This window comes from Balearica regulorum, chromosome 5 (assembly GCF_011004875.1).
Source record: "Balearica regulorum gibbericeps isolate bBalReg1 chromosome 5, bBalReg1.pri, whole genome shotgun sequence".
Lineage (NCBI taxonomy): Eukaryota > Metazoa > Chordata > Aves > Gruiformes > Gruidae > Balearica > Balearica regulorum.
This window is the reverse complement of record NC_046188.1, coordinates 63,685,503-63,705,924: the sequence shown is the minus strand read 5'-3', so window position 1 is coordinate 63,705,924 and position 20,422 is coordinate 63,685,503. Positions and strand designations below refer to the sequence as shown.

General features: G+C 37.0%; 1 long non-coding RNA gene across 8 annotated transcripts in view; it reads right to left on the bottom strand.

Annotated features, from left to right (window-relative positions):
• LOC142602117 (uncharacterized) overlaps positions 1-19,091 on the bottom strand; it is a 260,454-nt gene extending 241,363 nt beyond the window's left edge. For 3 of the 8 annotated variants that reach the window (XR_012835821.1, XR_012835819.1, XR_012835820.1), the window contains exon 1: positions 17,872-19,074. This is a non-coding gene — a long non-coding RNA (uncharacterized LOC142602117). Of the gene's footprint in view, positions 1-17,871 lie in introns of all 8 variants that reach the window. The other 5 variants (XR_012835822.1, XR_012835825.1, XR_012835823.1 and 2 more) reach the window with 5 other exon arrangements.
• Positions 19,092-20,422: the final 1,331 nt, after the last annotated feature.

The following is a 20,422-nucleotide window of genomic DNA, read 5'->3' as shown; positions in this document are numbered from 1 at the left end:
GTCTCACAGTTATTTTCAGTTTTATCATGACCAGATTTCTGATTTCATCACTAAACATGTATTTACTCTAAAACTGGCATTACAACATAACTCATTTGCTGCTTTCATCTTATATCTGGCATTTTATTAATGTTAATTGTAGTATTGTGGTATATTAATTTATTTTGTAAACTTGTTCTTCAGCTTAACTTTTTTCTACCTTTTCAGTATCGTTCAAAACAGTGGTTGTAAAATTTAACTGAGAAACACATAAGAGAAGAATAAGCCTTAATAACTCACTAAATATTTATTCCAGTTGAAAAATTCTCAGAGGAAAACAGAAGCTACAAATCCAGTCACTTGATATATTGAATGTCAGCCATAATAGAATATTTAAAAAAAAAAAAAAATTAACAATTTGAAACAAATTTGAATCAGGATTACATCTTACCTTGGTTTGCATTTAGTTAAGTTTCTGCAAGTATGTTTGCTAAGAAATATGGTCAGATCATACTATCTGCAACCCAGAGCACCCAGTTTCTATCTCCTGCTCTGCTGCAAGCCTACATTATGACCTTGAGAACATCACGCAGTTTTTCCATTCTTCTCTTCAAATCCATCACAACAAGAGAAAGAATGTGTAGGCATATGAAGCTGCCTGGTAATAATGTATTAATACTTCATGTTGACCTGCTACAGGGAAGATGAATGTCTGAATAAATTCAGTGAGGTTCTGTCTGGAGAAGCAGGCAGGAAGAAAATGACTGCTTCAAGACAGGCATCTCCATACACAGAATTGTTAAGGAACAAACTCAGAACTCTCATTTGTAGTCAACCTATAAAACTGGGTTTGTGTAAAGAGCCTTCAGACAGAAGATCCCAAAGACTTGAAGCACAGATTTAAAGTTGGACACTCTCCAAGAAAGAGAGGCAGTAGTTCTTTCTGGGAATTAGACTCAGATATAGAATCCTAATGAGACTGTTAAAAAAGCTTCACTGCCAACGATGTCATCTATCTATGGTAAGATTTATGGTTAGGTAGGTTTGCAGGCCTGCTTGCAAAAAAATTGTTCCAAGTCTTTTTTTTCTCACTGAAAGCTTTGTTTCTAGTGTAAAAAGAAACATTACTTTGATGAAGAAAGGCTCTTGCCACACATTCTACCAAGCTACCTAAGCCTGTGCGGCACCCACATTTAAAGTGCTCTAGCAGTCTAGTCAAGAGATGATAAACAAATGTACTTTTATGGAAAAGGATTTTCCAGCTGAAAAATATGGCTGTTCAACAGTTTAGGTAGATTGCCTGAGAACATCAGACTTGGAAAAAGCAATGTATTGTATATTTTAAAATGAGGAGGAAGTTGGTGTAGAAGAAATTTAGGGGTTATCAGTCAGCCACTGACAGTTCAGTTGCTGTAAAAATACCACAAGTTACCAAATAAACTACTCAAAAGGAACTGGAAGGGGGAAAAAAAAAAAAAAAAAAAAGGAAACAATGCACCTCTGTACAGGTGTAAAAGCCCTCTCAGAGAGTAGTTACCTCTGGCTCTCTATCAGAAAGAAAAGCCTTTGGACTGGAGTCTTACATGAGTCTGTCTTGTGTCCAGTACTGTTTGATATTTTCATCAGCACCTTCCCTGGTTCTATGTAGCAAATATATTGCAGCTTACTCTGAATTTAGAATACATGGGCAAAAAATGGGGTGGAAAAAGGATTATTGTCTTTCACCTGTCCACAGAATCTAAAAGTGATGGTTGCAGATGCTAAATTCAGCTTATACTTGTAAGGAAGCTTGACAGGTATGTGGAGTCTCAGCCTCTCTAAATCTCTTGTAGGTATATTTCAACATTAAATATGCAATTAAAAGCATGCTTTTGTTCCTATACAGGATTTTATTCTTTATCTCAGTGATGTGGCTTTAGTTTCTTATGTTCTCTTTCCTCTCCAAAAACTCCAACTTGTCTAAACTGTGATTCCTTTTGTGCAGGGGGAAAGTTTTAAGGATTAAGACAAAGGTTTTTTAAAACAGTGTTGCAAAAGCAAAACCAACACTTTAGAATCTCATAAACCAACAAAGAAAATCAGTAGTATAAAAGATGTCAACATCACTAAACATAAACTAAGACTGTGGTAATGATTGACTGAGTCATGGTACAGGATTTCACAAAAAATAAACGTAATGTATGACTAAATTTTGCCCAAGGACCTTAATCCCAGAGCCCCAAGGGGGTGAGGGTTGTTAATTATTTTTTATTTTTAGGAACTTAGCTCCCAGATATTAGACAGTTTGCCCAAAATGAACTCCTACAGAGCAAGGAAGGGAAGCTTACTAGCACCACCAGTGACCACCAACATTGCCTGGTGTGGTATCCACATCATAACTCAGAAGATAGGACACAGAACCACTCAGCCATTATCTTTTTTGTGAAGCATCATCCAAGGTCACATTCACTGAGCTGTACCTTCAATTTCTGACCCTCTCAGTTCCTAACAGAAGAGCTAATTATTGTGGAAATGTTAAAGGAAACCATGAAAACCAATGTTGCTATTAAAAGTGTGTCTCTTCTGACACAAACTAGCTACCTTGTCTTCATAAAAAAAAAATTAGGAAAAAAAAAATCCAACTTCCCTACTAATTGACAAGAAGTCCGCAAGTGAACCACGAATTGAAAATAATTCAGAGAATTATTTTGCATCAGAAAACACAACACCTAAAAGAAAAAGAACAAGCAGGAGTTTTAATAGACTTTAAAGGGCATTTTTGGATAAACAAGCCAAAATTTACTAGCTCAATTGTAAGATAAAAGTAGTATGAGGTGGTTGGAGGGGAAAAGTGTGTTACTTTTGGGTCATAGCTGTCAATCTTCCGTTTTCTCAGCTTGTATCAGCTCCACATAAAACCCAGAAGACATAATCCTTTGCTATACTTAAACCCAAATGAATGAATTATAAGTCTACAAAATACCGAAAAGTATTAAAAAAAAAAAGATATTCATAATCCTGACCTAAAGCAAAGCCTACCCTCCACCCACATACAAAAGCTTCAGAGCTGAGAACTGCTGTTTAATTTTATTTCTCCAAAGAGAAACCAAACCTTCATTTGGCATGTTCATAGTGCAACAGTTTTATTTAGTCACCATTTGAAGAACCAGCTATACTAAAATTAAATGAAAGGAACAGCTTTATTAACTATTACATGGATGTTTATAGTGTGAATCTAGGACAGAACGATAGTGTTCTCTTAAAGGAAGAGGCATATATAACAGGGTCAAGCATTTGAAAGAAACTCAATTAGCCACACTGCTTTTATATTTGCATTTGTCCGTATCTAGAATCTCTCACTATCTGCAGCTGGCCTGAACATCGTTTCTACGCAAATTATGCCAATATGTCTCTTAAGTCTCTTTCATAGCTTCATGTTCCACAACGGAGGAAATCCAGCCTATCTGCTCCAGCCTTTTTGAAGTCTGTTTCCTTTCTCATTTCAGGTTTGAACCTTTCTTTCAGTCTCCTGTGTCTGTCCTTCCCTGTCCAGAAGTCTCCTCTCTCATTTTTCAACTTTTCTTGCACTTGAAACACCCCGCCTCTCTTTTCTATAACTTAGAAAACTTTACCTAATTTTTACAGATTGCCATACTTCATCTGGTTTTACTTAGATTTTTAAGACCTTCACAGCAGAGAATGTATGGGATTTCAATGCATGCAAAAGTCCTATGTGGATGTAGAATTGTTATTGCTAACATGTATTATTACTGTTGCAATTCATGCACAATCCAAATTTCTGAGTGTGTTTCATATCTTTTATCATTCATTTTATTTACAAAATCTTTCTCTTACCGGATTTTAGTGCAAAGGTTTGATTTTAAAAATAGAAAATATGAATATTTGCATCTTCTGTACTAACCAGTTGTTGCAGTACTCTGTTGTAAACACTTAATCCTTCAGACATTCAGGTTTTGAAATCCCTGATATATCAGCCATGACAAAATTAACTTAAGAGAGCTTTTTATATATACTCTGTTCTCCATACGAAGCTTGGTATAAACTTTCTGCACAAACCATAGAAAATCTATTCACACTTCAACCTGTTCTATAAAATCCCGTCCACTTTTCAGCATACGGTGTTCTTGCAAGTAAGTCCTCTAAGAGTTTTGCAAGATTGAGAGTGGCATATAACAGGCATCTTTTACAAGCAATTTTCTTCTATATGCTTCAGAATTTCTGCAGTCCCAAAGGCAAAGAAATCTGTTTTTCCATTTATCCTACAAAGAGCCTTCCTCTATGAATTCTGTTAGCTATCACTCTTGTTGTTACAATTTTTTTCATTCTGCCTATAGGACAATTTCTACAGGAATCTAAACTTCTAGTAACACAAACAATTTTCAGCGATTTAACTGTATCTTCATGTCACAAGTGTAATAAATCAACCTATAGCAGGAGCTCATGCATTTCCTGTATGTATCCACCTATCCCTCCATCCATCGCTTGGTCAGTCTGAAAATTCCAGAGTAAATCAATATTTGACTGTCAAATGTCTCTTCATTATAAATACTGTACACAGAGCTACTTTCAAAACCCTTATATATTATTTTAAACTCTTTGAAGGACAAAACCATGAAAAAGTGGAAAATGTGACGTATTCACTGCTGCCAAAGCCTTTTTAATGTACGATCAAGTACATTTCAGCCACTCATGAACTGCATTTATGAACTGCAGAGGAATGCTGTGAATTATCACAGTCTGAAACTGTGCATTAAGAATTTAGGAGAAGATAATGATGATGATGATAATGATAGCATGTAAACCTAGAAGAAAAGATAAACATTAGAGATTTAGATGTTGGATCATGTAGTAATTGAAGTTGACAAAGATGATCAGAGTTAACAAGGCTATTGTAACTTCTTTGGAACTGGGGAAGCTTTAAAATAAATGGTTCAGTAAACATAGGGATGAATAATTAAGTAAGCTATGAGCTGAGGATCTTGCCAGAAATCACTTGTATTTAAGCATGAGCTCAACAAATTACCTGGAAACAACAACTGGAACATGTTCTAAGTACAGAGCTGTAAGACAGTTTGTAATTCACTCTTTATTCATTGCAAAACATGACAGCAGACTAAATGCTGGAAGCTGAAAAAATGTTTCAACAAGCACAGTTGTTATTATTACACCTCTGCTAGCACCATCACTAAAACATGACTGTCTTCCAAAGGAAAATAAAGAGCAAGTTGAATCAAAAAATACAGGTCTTGAGCCAGGTCCTATAAAAGTAAAGGTAACAGTCTAATGACATCAACAACTTCAGTTTTGGTCCATTAACTTCAATAAAAAGTAACAAAAAATACTACTTATTCATTTGTATCAATACAGCTATGGAGCTATGTACTTATTTATTAATATTTAGTTTAATTACACACTTGGGGGCTTTTAAAATTTTTTTATACATATTATTGCAAAAATAGAAAATAATAGAATTTATCACAGTATAGAAAAGTAAAATTAAGTAGGGAATAATAAAAACTTAGATTTTACATGTATACTATTCCATGTACTACAGAGTGTTACTAGAGACGACTTTCAGATATTTTAGGTAAGTTCTATACCAGTATGAGAGATGGCATAATTGTGAGCAGTTTTACAGTGGTAAGTTACTCTGAAACAGTCAATGAGTCAAAGAATATATAGACTGAAGAGGATTACCTCAAAGACTTTTACAGAATTCAAAGAAAATCTTTTAAGATTCAAAGCTTAACAAGATATTGCTTTGCTTTAAAAATGGTGGCAATAAGGTAGAGCTTAAAACATGCCTATAAAGCACTGCACAGTGAGCCACATAGCAATAATATTATTTTTTAACCAATATTATCCTTTGTGTCATCCACGTGATATAGTGCATTTCCAGGCAAGTGGAAAAGGTCGATATCAATACTGATCCTGGAGGAATTCGGTAAGGTGTCCATTTGTAACAGAAACTCTAACTAACCACTAGGATTTGTCAAGAGCTCTGACAGATTCTCAGTCGTTGCAGTCTTTAAACTTACATAGGTGGTTTTTTCCAATAAAATATGCTTCAAGCTCAAATACAAGCTAGCATGTTTCAGTATACATATAATGAGATGCTTCTTTCTGAGATAAGGGGAGAGCAAGGTGAAGATACCTGAGCAGCTGCTTACTGTACAGGACTTGCTGCATGGGCAGGGGCCATCTCTCCTGTATGTCTGTTTGGAATTTATCATCAGTACACAATTCTCTCCTGAAAAGGAATTTCAGACATCAATGAACCCATAAATGTTACTGTGCTTTGCTCATGAGTCAGCCTCCCAATACTGTATGTAGTTTCTCCTACATTCGGTACTATAGGTATTGTTATCATCTGGTTTTGAGGTAACCTTAGCGCAATGATGTCTCCTATGGAGGACAAAATATAATGAAGAGATTTAATGGCACATAGCACATATATTTCTACACGGTATGCTGCTACATAACATTGTATTATGTATAATCTGTAAAATGTCCTTGAATGATTACACATAAACTTGAAAAAAGAATAATGTATAATGGCACTAGCTGTGTTAGCATCTGTGGCATCTACAATTCTGCCTTCTGCTGAAGCAAAAAGAAAACCAAATATATCAGCATGGTCTTCCTCCTTAGTTTTCTACTCCAAAGCCTGTCATGGTATCTTAACTATCATAATAGGATAGGAGGTGAAAAAAAATGCAAGACCTTCTGGGCTAAATCGTGTAAGGCTTTGAATATATCTACATATTGCACATGAAAGTGAATAAGAAGCTAGTGCAGTGTTTCATTACTGATGTAAAATCTGTAAAAATTACCGCTTATGAAAGCCAGTATTTCAAAATCATTATTGTAGCAGATTTTCTGTAGACTCACTTTGCAAGGGGAGCAAACACAAGGTTTACTTTCAGATACCTCTCCATGTTGACTCCTCCTCATAATTTGAAACAGTAGGAGTATGTGTCATTATCTGCTCCAAAAAATCACACATGATCTGTACAAGTATAATAATACATTACCATTTCATTGTCATCACAAGGCGATTGTAGGTGTGCATAGAAGTATGTTGTATAGCAACAGTTGTTTCTCTATGCAATGTAGGCACTTAGTGGCAGGATGGTTTGAAGGGTAAATCTCAAGATCCAAGAGGAGGTTTTTGTGGTTCAGTTGAAATGCTCAAATTTTATATTAAGTAGGATATTGGCATCAATAAATGTTAGTTAAGCCATTCTATTTCCATGGTAGTCGTGTTAAGCATAACCATCTGTTTTACCTATAGGAAACTCTGTAGCAGATGTGTTACAGACTTAATGCTTTAGTGATTCTAAAGATCTCCCTTTACACTACAGATTCTTTCTCGTCATTTATTGCACTCATGCAACAGTCACAGGTTTCACTGTAGCACGAACTCTTTTCCTCCATCAGACACTTCTCCAGATACTAGCTCGACTCACCTTCTACCCAAGTAGGAACAAAAGTAAAAGCATTCTGCATTTACCGAAGAGCAAAAATGAAACCTGAATGTTTCCTCATGAACAGCAAAACCAAAACCTGAATGTTTCCTTTTCTACTGGTACAGACCATCAGATAAAGCTCAGAATCCTTCCTAAGAGCAAAAATTACTACCCGATCCCTTGGGACACCTTACAATGGAACCAGGACACACAACTTCAGTATAACATTGTCTCCTGGAAAAGACACAGCACTGAAAGACACATAAAGAGCACCCTACATAGAACTTATATCTGGCTCCAAGATCACGGTAAGAGGCCAAGTCATCACTAAAGCCAGCTATGCATCTGCTTCTTCCGGCGTTCAGAAATCATGGAACAGAAGACCATATTGGTTGTTTGGTGCATAGTTTTTCTAAGTATCTATATCTTTGTTGTGCTTGTCTTATGACATTTCCATGGCACTAAAATATTTTGTCTGATCTGACTTTTCAGAGAAAGTTTTGAAATATTTGACAAATGTGGTATGTAACGTCACTTTTTAGTAAAATAGTTGTATTGTAACTTAATAGCTGAACAATTTACTTTTTTGCATTGTCACAAATTATGCGACAAGCAGATTTTGTAGATTCTTATTGCAGCCTCTGGTGACATAATGGAGATTTCTGTCATTTCAGGATTGAATCTGTGTCCTGTAATGTTTACAGAGGTAATCTTCCACCATCCAAAAAAGACTGAAAGAGACTGAGAATTAATCTTCTCAGTATGTTTCCTGTAGACTATCCCACAGTAGCTCATCCCTAATGCAGTTAAGTAGCCTACAGAATGCAACATGTCCCCCAGTGATCCACTTCAGGCTTCATAAAAATCTCAGAGACAGCCCCAACATGCTCCAGAATCTGCAAAACTTGACCGACTCGCCCTTGCAGAGCTGTCACTCCATTTGCCTAACACATATCACATCACCTTAAGCCTTCTTGTCTTCTACCCCAGCTAGTATCTACTAAAAAAGAAAGACACTAACACATCAATCAAAATAGACAGACCTAGGTCTGCTTCCTTCCATTCTTATCCCTCCTCACTATTACTCTTGCACAATAAGAATTTTCCCTAGCTTCCAATTAGGCAACCTACATTTCACCATGACGGTATCACATGGAAAGCCTTTCTTCTCTGCAAAATAAAACCTTTCACATAATAATCTAGGAGATGCTCTTTTTGTTTGGTTTGGTACATTTTCCAAAACATTCCTGTACTATAGAAAATTACCATAACATTCAAAATAACATTGTAAATATTCAGCTGCTCTCCTAAGGGTACAAAACCACTAAAAAGATTTCATAGTCATATAAATTATTCATCCATTCAGAAGAAAATACTGTAGAGCATATCAAGCCGGGTTGTGCTAAATAGCTGTAGGATTTTACAGACACCAGTATGAGAGCAGCTCGAGAACTTGCTCTTGGGTGCCTATAGCAACCATCAATAATACAAAAATCCCCATATTATCAACATTACTGCAATTTTCTAAGTATATATGAAATCAGGTTGTTAAAAAAAGGGCTGGTGTACTGGGGGAAAAAACAGCAAAAGAAAAATGAAGAAAAGGAGCTGGTAACAATCTAAGGCAGATATATTTGGTGGCTAGAATATATGTATTCCTGGAACAGGAAGGTAAGTGGCAGATTATTAACACAAAGTGGTGACAGCATGATGCTATGCGAGTCAAATTGCCTGTTATTCTTAAGAATGCAATTAATTCTGTAAAATGTTATGCAAGGCTGAGAGACAATTATCAGAAAAATTTAAGAACTGGATCAAGTGCCAGAAAATGGTAGTGGGATAGGAAATGTTGAACTGCCTGATTTTAGGTAGAAAGATTGGCAGAAGAAAAACAACAACAAGAGAAAAATGAAAAAAAGAGATGTAGGATGTGACATGCCTTTTTATGGTGACATTTTTTGCAAGGCATTTGCTTCTCAATTATTTTTTAGAACACGAGCCCTTTCCCAAGATTGAGTTTCAAGTAAATAAATAAATAAATATGTGTATTTTGACACATTTTGCTTATTCTTTTTTTTTTTACCAAAAAAAGAAAAAAATTTCAGAGAATATACATTTGAAATAAACAATAAAACCCAAGAACTTAACGTTTGTCTGCAGCTACTCAAGTTTGATCCCACAAGTAACTCCGGAATCAGATGGAAAGGGCAGAATTTTGGCCGCTGCCGTGAGTATAAGAACCTCAAGGCTTGACGAAGTCCCAGGACTTTCAGAAGCTAGATTTCAGCTATGCTGAATGTACAAAGGTGTCTCACAAAATGTAACAGACAGCCCTAACCTGTTTGGTTTGGATTTTTTCCCCACAAAGAGTTATATACCCATTTTCAGTCATGGTAGCTAAAACTTACAAAGAAAAACTGACTGAAATTTGAGGGCAAAGAAAGGCAGTCTGTTAGCTTGTACTGCCTAATTGTTTCTGCTCAGGAATGCAGAGGGAAAAATGTCAAGGGGTTTTGCTTGTCTGACCAGAGCCTTAACTCAGTCACACCTTCAAAATGCCACTGTCTCCAGTAATACTGCATAAGCACAACCAAGAATAATATCCAGGACCAAAGACCGGATGATATGTAAACATAAGACACTAAACAAGGATAACAATCAGCACAGAAGAACGCGTTGTGTAATTCCCCCTTGCAGCATCAAAGCAGAACTAGCATGACTAAAATAGAAACCTATACATTTGCTGGGAATGAATATGGAAAAAACATGTTTCTCTGTAAGTCAGGATCCTTGAAGATCCATGAAATATGTACCCCAGACCCTCTAGATAAGAGTAGAAGGAGTGCGCTTCTGTTGTCTCTGACATTGCAGAATACTGTCAATTATTTTCTGAAAAATGTAATCGTGAAGCACGTCACAGGGAATGCTGTAGGTTGAATCCTGATTTCTGTAATCCAGAGAAATTCCATTGACTACTGCTGTGAAAAGAAACAATCTACCAGAAGTCTATCTAAAAATATTAAAACTCTAAGAAAACAAGAAAGGACAGTAGTAAATTAACATAAATCAGTTGCGTATCTAGAACAAATGGAGCTAAGTGCAAAGAATAGGGAGAATACATACTTGAGAACAAAACAATCCTATATTATGCAAAACAATTGATACACTGAGAAAGCCAAGCCTATTTACATATTCAGCTTTTGAGGGAATTACTGTATGGCCACAGTAAGGCTGATATAAGTGTGGATCCACATGTTACAGTCTGCCAGCGCTGTGAAAACCAAAATTTGTTCCTATATTCCTACCTTTTGCATACATGCATGGATCTGAGAATACTTTTTTCTTAATCTTAGACAATAGATATTTTCCTTCTTTAATATTGCACCCATCAGGAAGCTTCACATAGTGCTAGCAGAGAAGTTTTCATGATTTCAGCATCTAGATTCTATTAATTCATTTTCTATTAAATAAAAAACCGCCAAGTCACTATAAACTAAGAAGATTAGGCAATGGTACCAAACGCTTACAACCAACAATTCAGATTCTATAACACAGCACGCTTGGACAGTCGTGATGATTGAGCAAAATTTTATGTGGCAGAGTTCCTCACCTGCACATAATCTGTGGGTTAATCACTCATGACTTAAAGGAATATTTTAACGTTAGAAGTATTAGAAAGTGCCAATGTATTACTGCGACCTAAACAGACATGGCTCAGCGATGACAGGCCACAGAAAATGAAAATGAAGGACCGCTAATCCACAGGCAAGCAAATAACAGAATTTATCTGGAATGTAGCACTGCTATCCTTTACTTGAGCAGAAAAAACACTGAAATTGTGAAACATAATGTTCATACTGGTACACGCTTACATGAAGAACCCAGTAACATTACGGAATAACAGTAGAAGCAGCACATTCACAGCAATGGTAGCACATAAATTAATATTTCCTCAAGTATATGACAAATTATTCAATGAAAAACATTGCTTCCACTAGAACTAGAAATAATTAAAACTAGTTATTCAATTAAGAATATTCCACAGACTTCACCTTATGAAGCATATGCCCATTGCAAATCATTAACATTTTCAGTTTAAATAGTTTTCTGCAGCAGGTCTAATAATCAGTGGCAGACAAATTAAAAAAAAAAAATTAAACATATATATATATTTACCTTCCTACTGAGGCAAAAGAGAACATACAAACAGGAAATATGAAACAGGAAAAAAAAGAACAGGAAGGTAATTACCTTTTAACATTACCTACTGAAGGAATTGTAGCACTGAACATGCCAAGGGTGATATTATCTTCATATTACACAGAACTAAATGTTGGAAGGAACAGGTCTGCATTTCATATGGTTTAAGGGACATTTCATAAAAAGCACTCTCTGCAGAGAGTTTTAGGACTGGAGCAAAGGCTTCATTCAGAGCAGGCTGCACGGAGACTGAGAAAGCGATGGAGTTCAAGGGCCTGGATTGAGGGCTCCCCACAGTTCTTACTGTCTTCAGCAACTCTAAAGGTCATTCACTAAATTGTAATTCGAATAAAATTAGGATCAAAGGACTGACATCACAAACATTCACTAAATTATAATTTGAATAAAATTAGGATCAAAGTATTGACATCACGAACAGAAACACAAGCTTAGAAGAACTGTCACCTCTGAATTTGACTTCTCCTTCACCCGCTGGCTTTTGCAGGAGCTGTGACTCTATGGTGCTACCCCTCAGCAATGGTCTGAGAACTGAAAGAGAGAGGGTGGCTAACATTCCTCTGTACTCGCATGGCAGTGATGGGAAATGCAGTCTATAAGGGGAGTATAGGCTACAAAAGTCAGCGTAAAGCAACAGTTGGATGACAGTAGAAGAGAAACCAGCAGTCTAGCAGAGAGCCATAGGAATTGTGTGAGCCAGACATAACAAGAGCAGCGTTATTAAAGGATCCACGTGTTACTACTACAACGTGTTTTGTGTGCACATGTACATTTGCGTAATTGCACTGACCAGCTGAATTATTCCATTACTTTCCTTTCTTCCCCATCTTACTGCTCTTTATGCATGTGAAGACGTGTGTACACGTAACCAAAGTGTGCATTTTGGTCAGTCTTGCTTTCTGTCTTCTTTCTGTTTCAAGATTCTCAGCTGCTAGCTAGGACAATTTTTGTTAAATATCTCTATGTGGGTTATCAGCATTGTTCTATTTTGTAGAAGTCCTGCCTCAGTTAGTAGGACTGCACTGATGAAACTAAGAGAAGAATCTTAACCTGAGGAGCTAAGACATTAACCTGTGAAGCAAGGATAATTAATTTCATCACAAATAGCCTTAAATTGTCTTTGACTATATTAAAACACCCACCTTTGCAAATATCAGTATTAAAAAAAAAAAAAACCCAACACTGAGCATCTTTTCTGAACAGACACCTATGTCTGCATAGACATCCTGACCCTGTATCTCAGTAACTTCGATAGCCCCATCCTTACCATTCTCATCATCTGCATTGTAGCCACCCCACTTCACAGAGGGTCAGCCGGCATACATCGTGGTTAAAGACTCTGCCCAAGGTGCAAAATCACACAGAGCTACCAGATCATCCTCCCTCTCATAACTACAAAACTCTGGTTACACAAAATCACTGGTGGGCTTATGGTATAACAAACTTTCCTTTTCTCCATCCTCATGCAGAACAACTCCAGGAACAACCCTATAAAAATTTTGATAGAAATATGTTAAAGAATTTTAGTTCTTTAGTTCAGATAAAACTGATAGTAAATAATTCTTCTCTTGAGTAATACTCTAGTCAAAACCTCATAATTAAAACCGTATGGATGCATAGATGATTTTCAATAAAACAAATGAATAAACAATTTTTTGTTCAAGGGAATAGAAAGTAAATTTTCAAGAAAAACTTAGCAGCCTAAAGGAAATGCCTAAAGCTCAGATATTGTTACCTTTCCCTTGCATTGATTTTATTTCCAAAGCTGTGTTAAAACTTTGATATTTGTTTAGGATTTTGCAATATAGCCTGAAGAAATTATCACCATTTATTAAAACTAAAATACGAAGATACAATTAAGAAAAAAGTAAACCTTTGAACCAGGCATGAGAAAAAGAATCCTTTCAGATTTAAGCGAGGTTCTTCACTATAGCTTCTTGGCAGCAGTGGTAACTTTCCAATACATACTGACATCCTTGTCATTACACCAAGTATAACAACAAAAATACTCCTCCCTTTAAAGTCATCTGTGAGGCTTGTGGTCTGAGAGGTGGATAGATTCCTTCAAAGCAGAGCCTGGATCTCCTTAGTCTTCAACTTTTACCAGGAGATATGTTTTCTCTCGTAATGAATTAACCTGCTGTTTACTTAAGCAAAGAACTAGATGTCTTAAATGTTCTGGGCGTGTTGGAAAGATATTGCCTCCCAAAATGGCAAAAGAAGCAAATAAGAATCTGCTGGCAAGCTGCTCTGAAACGATCCCAGGCAACTTGTCTTGTGATGAAACTTTCATCTCAGTGGAAGGCTAAATATCAAGGCTACATAAATCCCTTTCATTCATATAAGCAGGATTCAATAAAAACTGTCATCCTAAATTCAGTAAAGGAGACTAATTCACTGAAGCTTTGAAAGTTTACCTCTATTCTTCTAGTATACAGTGAGTGAAATGTATAGGAATTATATTCATGCATATGACCAGGCACAACAATAAAGGTGATGTAGATTTTCACTGTTAATAAACTATTAACACTAATGACTACCAGGATTTTAACAGAAAAATTCTCTGAATTATTTTATTTAGAAAAATTATTAATGAAAACAACAAAACACTGGTCAGGAAACTGAATTAATGTTGGTCCACTGAAATAGTAGTTGCAGAATTTATTTCCTTCCTGCCAAGGGATCCAAAGTTGATAAGATCCCTCAAGCAAACAGAACCCTAAGGCACAATCGAGTTTAAATTTGAGTACAGGATTATGTTCAGTCCACCATTTGATTAACTTAATCCTGATCTTTAGAGCTGGCTTCTTTCACCAAGTCATTCCAGACCACTGAGCTGCTGAGAAACAGAAAGCTTCTGAAAGTGGCAGTTATAGACAGAAAAGAACATTTTTCACTCAATGAAATCCATGGGCTTCCTTAATTTATGCCTCCAACTGAACTGATTTGATTAAAGTTTTGTTCCATTTTCTTTTAATTAGCCAGGGCAGCTTAAATTAATTATTAGTCTTATGTATGGAAGCAGTATCAGGAAGTTCCATGCAGGCATTGTGCGAATATGAAATTTTAAAAAAAGTTCAGTCTAAAGATTGTTCAATCTAAGTTAAAAAGCAAAAGGCACTGAAGTGTATTATTGATTAAGTTTCATTGATAAAAATATAAAACCGCAATCCATAGTTTAAGACCCAATGATTTAAAAGCCATCATGGTCAGTGCTGCATAAAAACCTCCGCGCAAAATTCTGTCTAATGATGCTGGGTGTTACGTAGAAGGGTAAGGCTGTGCAGTCACTAGCCTGGAGCAGTCATTGCTCTCCTGATGACAAGGACAGAGTCTGTACATGAACCTGGCTCAGGGACAGAACGGCAAAAGCTTTCAGTTATCCGCCTCCGGTATCTATTTGCATAAAGCTAAATACAATCTAGTACACATTTAGATATGAGTATGTTCTGAGTTGCTCAAGCAAATTCCACTGAGCTATTCTCTAGTGTAAATAAAAGCAAAATCTGGTCTTAATTGTGTATGTGTCATCTATGCTGCTAGAAAATATAGCACTCCTCATGGACAACTGGACTGTTGAAAGTTCTTGGCATACTGTTCACTGTTAAAGCAGTTAAACACGCTGACCTAATTTGTCTTTGATGATTACATCACTTTAAGACAACTGAGGACAAATCTCTTTCCAGTGCCACTGTTTCAAGCTGTTCCGTAGCAAGCACCAGTAGGTAACAAGCACCATGCTGCACTGCCACAGTCAGTGCTGCCTGAAGAAGAACTGTACACCTTCTTTTAGCCAGAATAAAAATTATCTGCAAATTGCCAAAGATTCGGTAGGAAGAACTTAATCTCCTCTAAGACAAATACACATAAAACGAGGGATTACCATCCCTCTTGTTGTACATAGATACAGCATTTCTTCTTCTTTCTATCTACCATCACTGGTTTTTTTCTTTCTAACTGGTGAGTCAAAGTGCAAAGCACAGCTTTTAAGTACTTTTTCCACCATAGCTATTTTCTTTATAGTGGAAGAGTTTACTTGCTGGATACGGCAATTCTGCTTTATGCTGTGGTAGTCATACTATAATATATATTGTAGTGCACGGCTTGCTTATTTTACTGTAGCAATTCCAGACAGATAGCTAATATGTTAAAAAATACTGTCCCCAAAAAGAAACTGTAGATGAAAATGCTAGGACAGGAGCTGTATGCTAGCACGGTTTAGAATTAGGCTTACATACCACACTTGTAAATTAGTGGGAAGAGGAAGCATAGCTGCCTATTAAAACATATTCCTTTTAATGTAAGAGGCTCTTACATTTGTTCTTGAACATCCATTTTTTTTCCTTTTAGTTTGTATTGAGAGCTTGGCATTCCAGGCTGTGAAGTTTAAAAAAGCTGACCTTGAAAACACAGTCACATTTATTTTTGAATGTTAGTTTAGTTTCACACCCTGAAAGCAGCTTCCTGCCTTCCAGATTTTGCTGAGCGTTATATGACCAGCCAGGCCTGAATTTGCTGCACAGCTCTGTTCAGGCTGCACCACAATCGTTAAAGACCTATCCACTTATGGCTTGAATTACAAAAACCAGTCTGTTTTACTATCCCATGCTATGATGCTAATCACCTCCACTCTCCTTCATGGAAAGGATGATCTGCTCACTCACACACCTAACCACTTTTAGAGGTGGCACGCCAGCTTCCTGCAGCAAAATTTGTCTCAGACCTTCCTCAGCATTGGAAGAAGGGGATTTTTATTCCCCCACAGGCTCCGTACAGTGCTCTCACTGATTTCACACACAGGAAGGTATTTCAAAGACCCACCTAGGGAGGACCTTTTCCCGTGAAAAGCCTGAAGCAGCCTTTCTAAAAGTTTTGCGTGCAGTGTGCACGTAACACCCAGAATAAGCACAGCACAGTGCTCCTCCCTTGCACCCTGCTAAGCTCTGAGAATGTCTCTTCATTAAAGCAATCTGCAGGGTGAAGGGGTTACTCCATGCTTACATCAACTTGTGGCATTTCCATGAAACTTCCCTAATAACAGTAGTATTACTATCTACACAGTAATTTTGATAGGCACTGCAAGAAGCAAAACCATGAGTATATATACACAGTGTTCCACGGGGAAATGTGGGATTATATCAATGATGTTGATACAGCTGGAGTTGCGAAATATGTGCAGTACTCAATGCAGGCATTAACTTTATGCTCTCGGACCTTCTCAGACACTAAAGACACTGGGCTAAAGACACTCAGATACGGAGAATTCCCAAAGATGGCTTTTCAAACATAGAACATTGTCCTAATTCCTGAGATTTCCAGCTAGCTGCAAGCTCTGCACATTTAAGTTTCAGACAGCTGTGAAAGAACCAACAGCACATTACATGTTAGTTTATATTTCTTTCACACATGACCCAATTCAAGAAGGCTTACTTGGAAAATATTTCCCCATCTTACAAAATCACTTATTCACAGTTCGAATAGAACTTATTCTCGCTTCACACTTAGCATTACACATTTAATCAGATGTACAACTCCACTGACTTTAATAGAATTGCTCCTGATGTGTACTAATGCAGTTCACAGTTAGGGAATAAGCACACAACATAGCAAAATCAGAATACAGTAGTTTACATGTTTGAGCCTGTCTGATGAGCTATTTTAACATAGCAAATATACACTCTTAGCTTATCCCATTATTATGAAGTAAAACAGGCTCACTTAAGCCTGAATTGAATAATAAGATAACAAAACATAGCTGAAAAATTATTGACTTGCATTGGAGGTACTACCTATCATCTACTGGTGCTACAGAGGAACATTATGAAAATAAATAGCAAGAAATTCCCCTCCACCATCCAATTCTCATGGAACAATTATTGCACCTCCTATGAGAAAAAAAAAAAAGGAAAATAAGCATTAATGATCATGTTTCTCTGCTAGACTGAAAAAACTGCTGCTGCTTAAGGGGGTTTTTATTTGTTTTTACTGCACATACTGCTAGAATGCATATTGTGAAATAATACTGTTATGTCAGCCCTCTCATAGAATCACAACTTCTTCTTAGCCAGATGCAGTATTTACACGGATTTATTAGGTTTACAAGACCGTATAAGCTTTTACATAAGCATATCACCTGAATAAAAATTAAGCATCTAAAAGTTTCACATAACCACAGCATCGGAGGCAGGACAGAACAGTACAGTACCTCATGCTGGAGTAGCTTTAGTAAAGCAAAGAGACTTCAACAGTGCTGAAACTGCTGCTACTGTAGGCATCACAACCCAGCATTGCCAAACCTTCCAAAGCACTCGTGTCAGGAAATCACTATCAGCAACCAACGGCATGAGGAAAATGAGTCTGATATCAGCATGAAAATATTTGAAAGCAGGAAACCTTATTGGGGAAGAAAAAATAATCAAGTCAGCAGACTCCCAGTGGCTTAATGCTTTCTTTGTGCAAAGAACTTCCCTTTACAACTCTCGCTACTTCTCCCTTTCCCCCCCACTGAATGGGAAAACACACTGGCAGTCCCCCAGTCTTCTGACTGTAAACTCTACAGACACTCGAGAGAGCTGCCTGGCCAGGGAGAACTGCAGACGCTGCATCCTCGTCCTGCAGGTGAAGGAGGCGTACGTGCCTAAGTGACATTGCTCCAGAAGGCATCGTTATTGAATGGCTTCAGCTGAAATGTTTGTCAGGGTGACATCGCTCAGCTAGTGCTCGTAGCAAAAGGCTGAATGTAAAACGCATGCCTCAGAGGAACGGGAAATCTTGTGATGCCTTTAAAATGTATCTCTTGGCATCTTAAAAGAGAGTCCAAATCATCATGGGCAGCGTGTGGGGTGTCATAAAAGAGGTGCGATCTGAGACTGATGTATCGCATCTGCAAGGAAACTGAAAGCAGTATTTTTATACATTTAATTCTGAATAACCAGAAACTGAGTCTTTATTTAACGAGCCATTAAATTAGTCCCTTCCAAAGACGCTGACATTAAAAATCAGGGCTTTCAGATTCATTTATCTTTAGCTTATGATTAAAAGCTCAGTCTTTGCTTGATTCTTACCCCAGATAGGTTGGTAAGAGTTCATTTATCTCTACTCAATTATGGAGTACTGCCAATTTATGCCAGCTGAAAGTTCAGGACCATGATCCTTTATTAAAAGGGCACTTCTACATATCTATTTATTTTGCTTAATAAAATGAAAAGCTACACTACCTAGCACAACATTCTAGCTTGTCAGAATAACGCTTTGAAGTACATGAGCGTTGTAATTCTCCCCATAAAGATCGACTGAGAACAGTGAGATCCACAGCAGGTATGAGAACTGTGACACCACCACTGCAAAATCTCAGCGTGGTAAACTACACAGTACGCCGGCACAGAGCCAAGCATCTATCCTTTAGAGATCTCTGTATAACATACAGAAATATGAGAACAGCATGTTCTCACTCATTCTAACAAACTGGCACAGACCCACTATGAATGGAAATTAATAACTACTACAACAAAAAAGCCAACCAATTTTTTTAACCATGTTACAGTTCCCCATTATAAGCTGCACCAGTACCACAGACAACCCAAGAAAAGCAGTTCTTGGAACTGGTAGACAATAATAAGTAACATTCAGTGGGTAGAATCAGTTATGATGTGATTTAATACTGGGCTGAAGTTGCTTTCAAAACAAAAAATATTTATAGATAGCTGGCTACCAACATTGACAACAATCAGTCAGAATAAAAATTTGTTAGCATTTTCTGCACAGTGTAGTCTTTTTCAAAAGCAAATGCATAACAGTTTAGTTCAAAGCAACTAGAGTAACTGCTGAAGCTAGTGTTTACAAAATCTGAATAAACCTGACACAAATGGAAAAACTCTGCTTTCAGTTACACATGTACAGCCACTGTGAAAAGGAGAATTTGTCCCCAAGGGAACATACCATGCCTAAGTAGGAAAGGACCTCAGAGCCAGACATAAGCTAACTGGATACAGTTCTGTTCTCAGCTGTACCCAGTTAACTGTGTTTCTGCAGCATAAAAAATCATGGCAGTTCTTAAAAATAATCAAGTCAAAGAAAAAAGGGTATTTGAAAACCCTGGCTCAGCTTTTTGAGGAAATTCAAGGGGACAATCACCATCAAAGACTGCTTAAAGATTCAGGTAAATAAATATTGGTGGCATATTTCCCCAACTGTAGTCACGCTGTTGAGACATTCCTAAGTTTAGCGAGAAACTGAAAAGTGTTTATAAGTGTTTATAAGAAAATTCATCCCAAAAGACACAGCCAGATTTCTGCCAGAGAGTGCAGGAAACAGCATCAATCTCCCAAAAACACCGGAACACATAAAGAACGATGTAAAAGAGGAAGCGTCAGAGGCAAGAGAGGGGAATAAACTGCAGGATGGAGTTCAAGTTAAGGTGACAAACAATTCACAAGCATAAAATTGTAAAATTGGAAAGCAAAGCAAAACACTTTATGTCTTCCAGCTCCATTCGTGTTATTGTAGCTCCTTCACTGCTGCAATTCTCCTGTAATTTGCTCTATAGTCACCAGTTCTCCAGAATTTTTTTCTGTATTTTTCCCTTGTTCATTCTTCAATACTGCACATCTTTTTCTTTATTCTCAAGTCATTCTCTCAGCACTGCTCTTAGCTCTTTTCAATTACTGGAATCTTTGTTCATTAATTTTAAAGGAGCTCAGGGAGCTCATAAAAATTATTTTGAATATCCATCTTTCTCTTGTAAATTAGTATTGCAA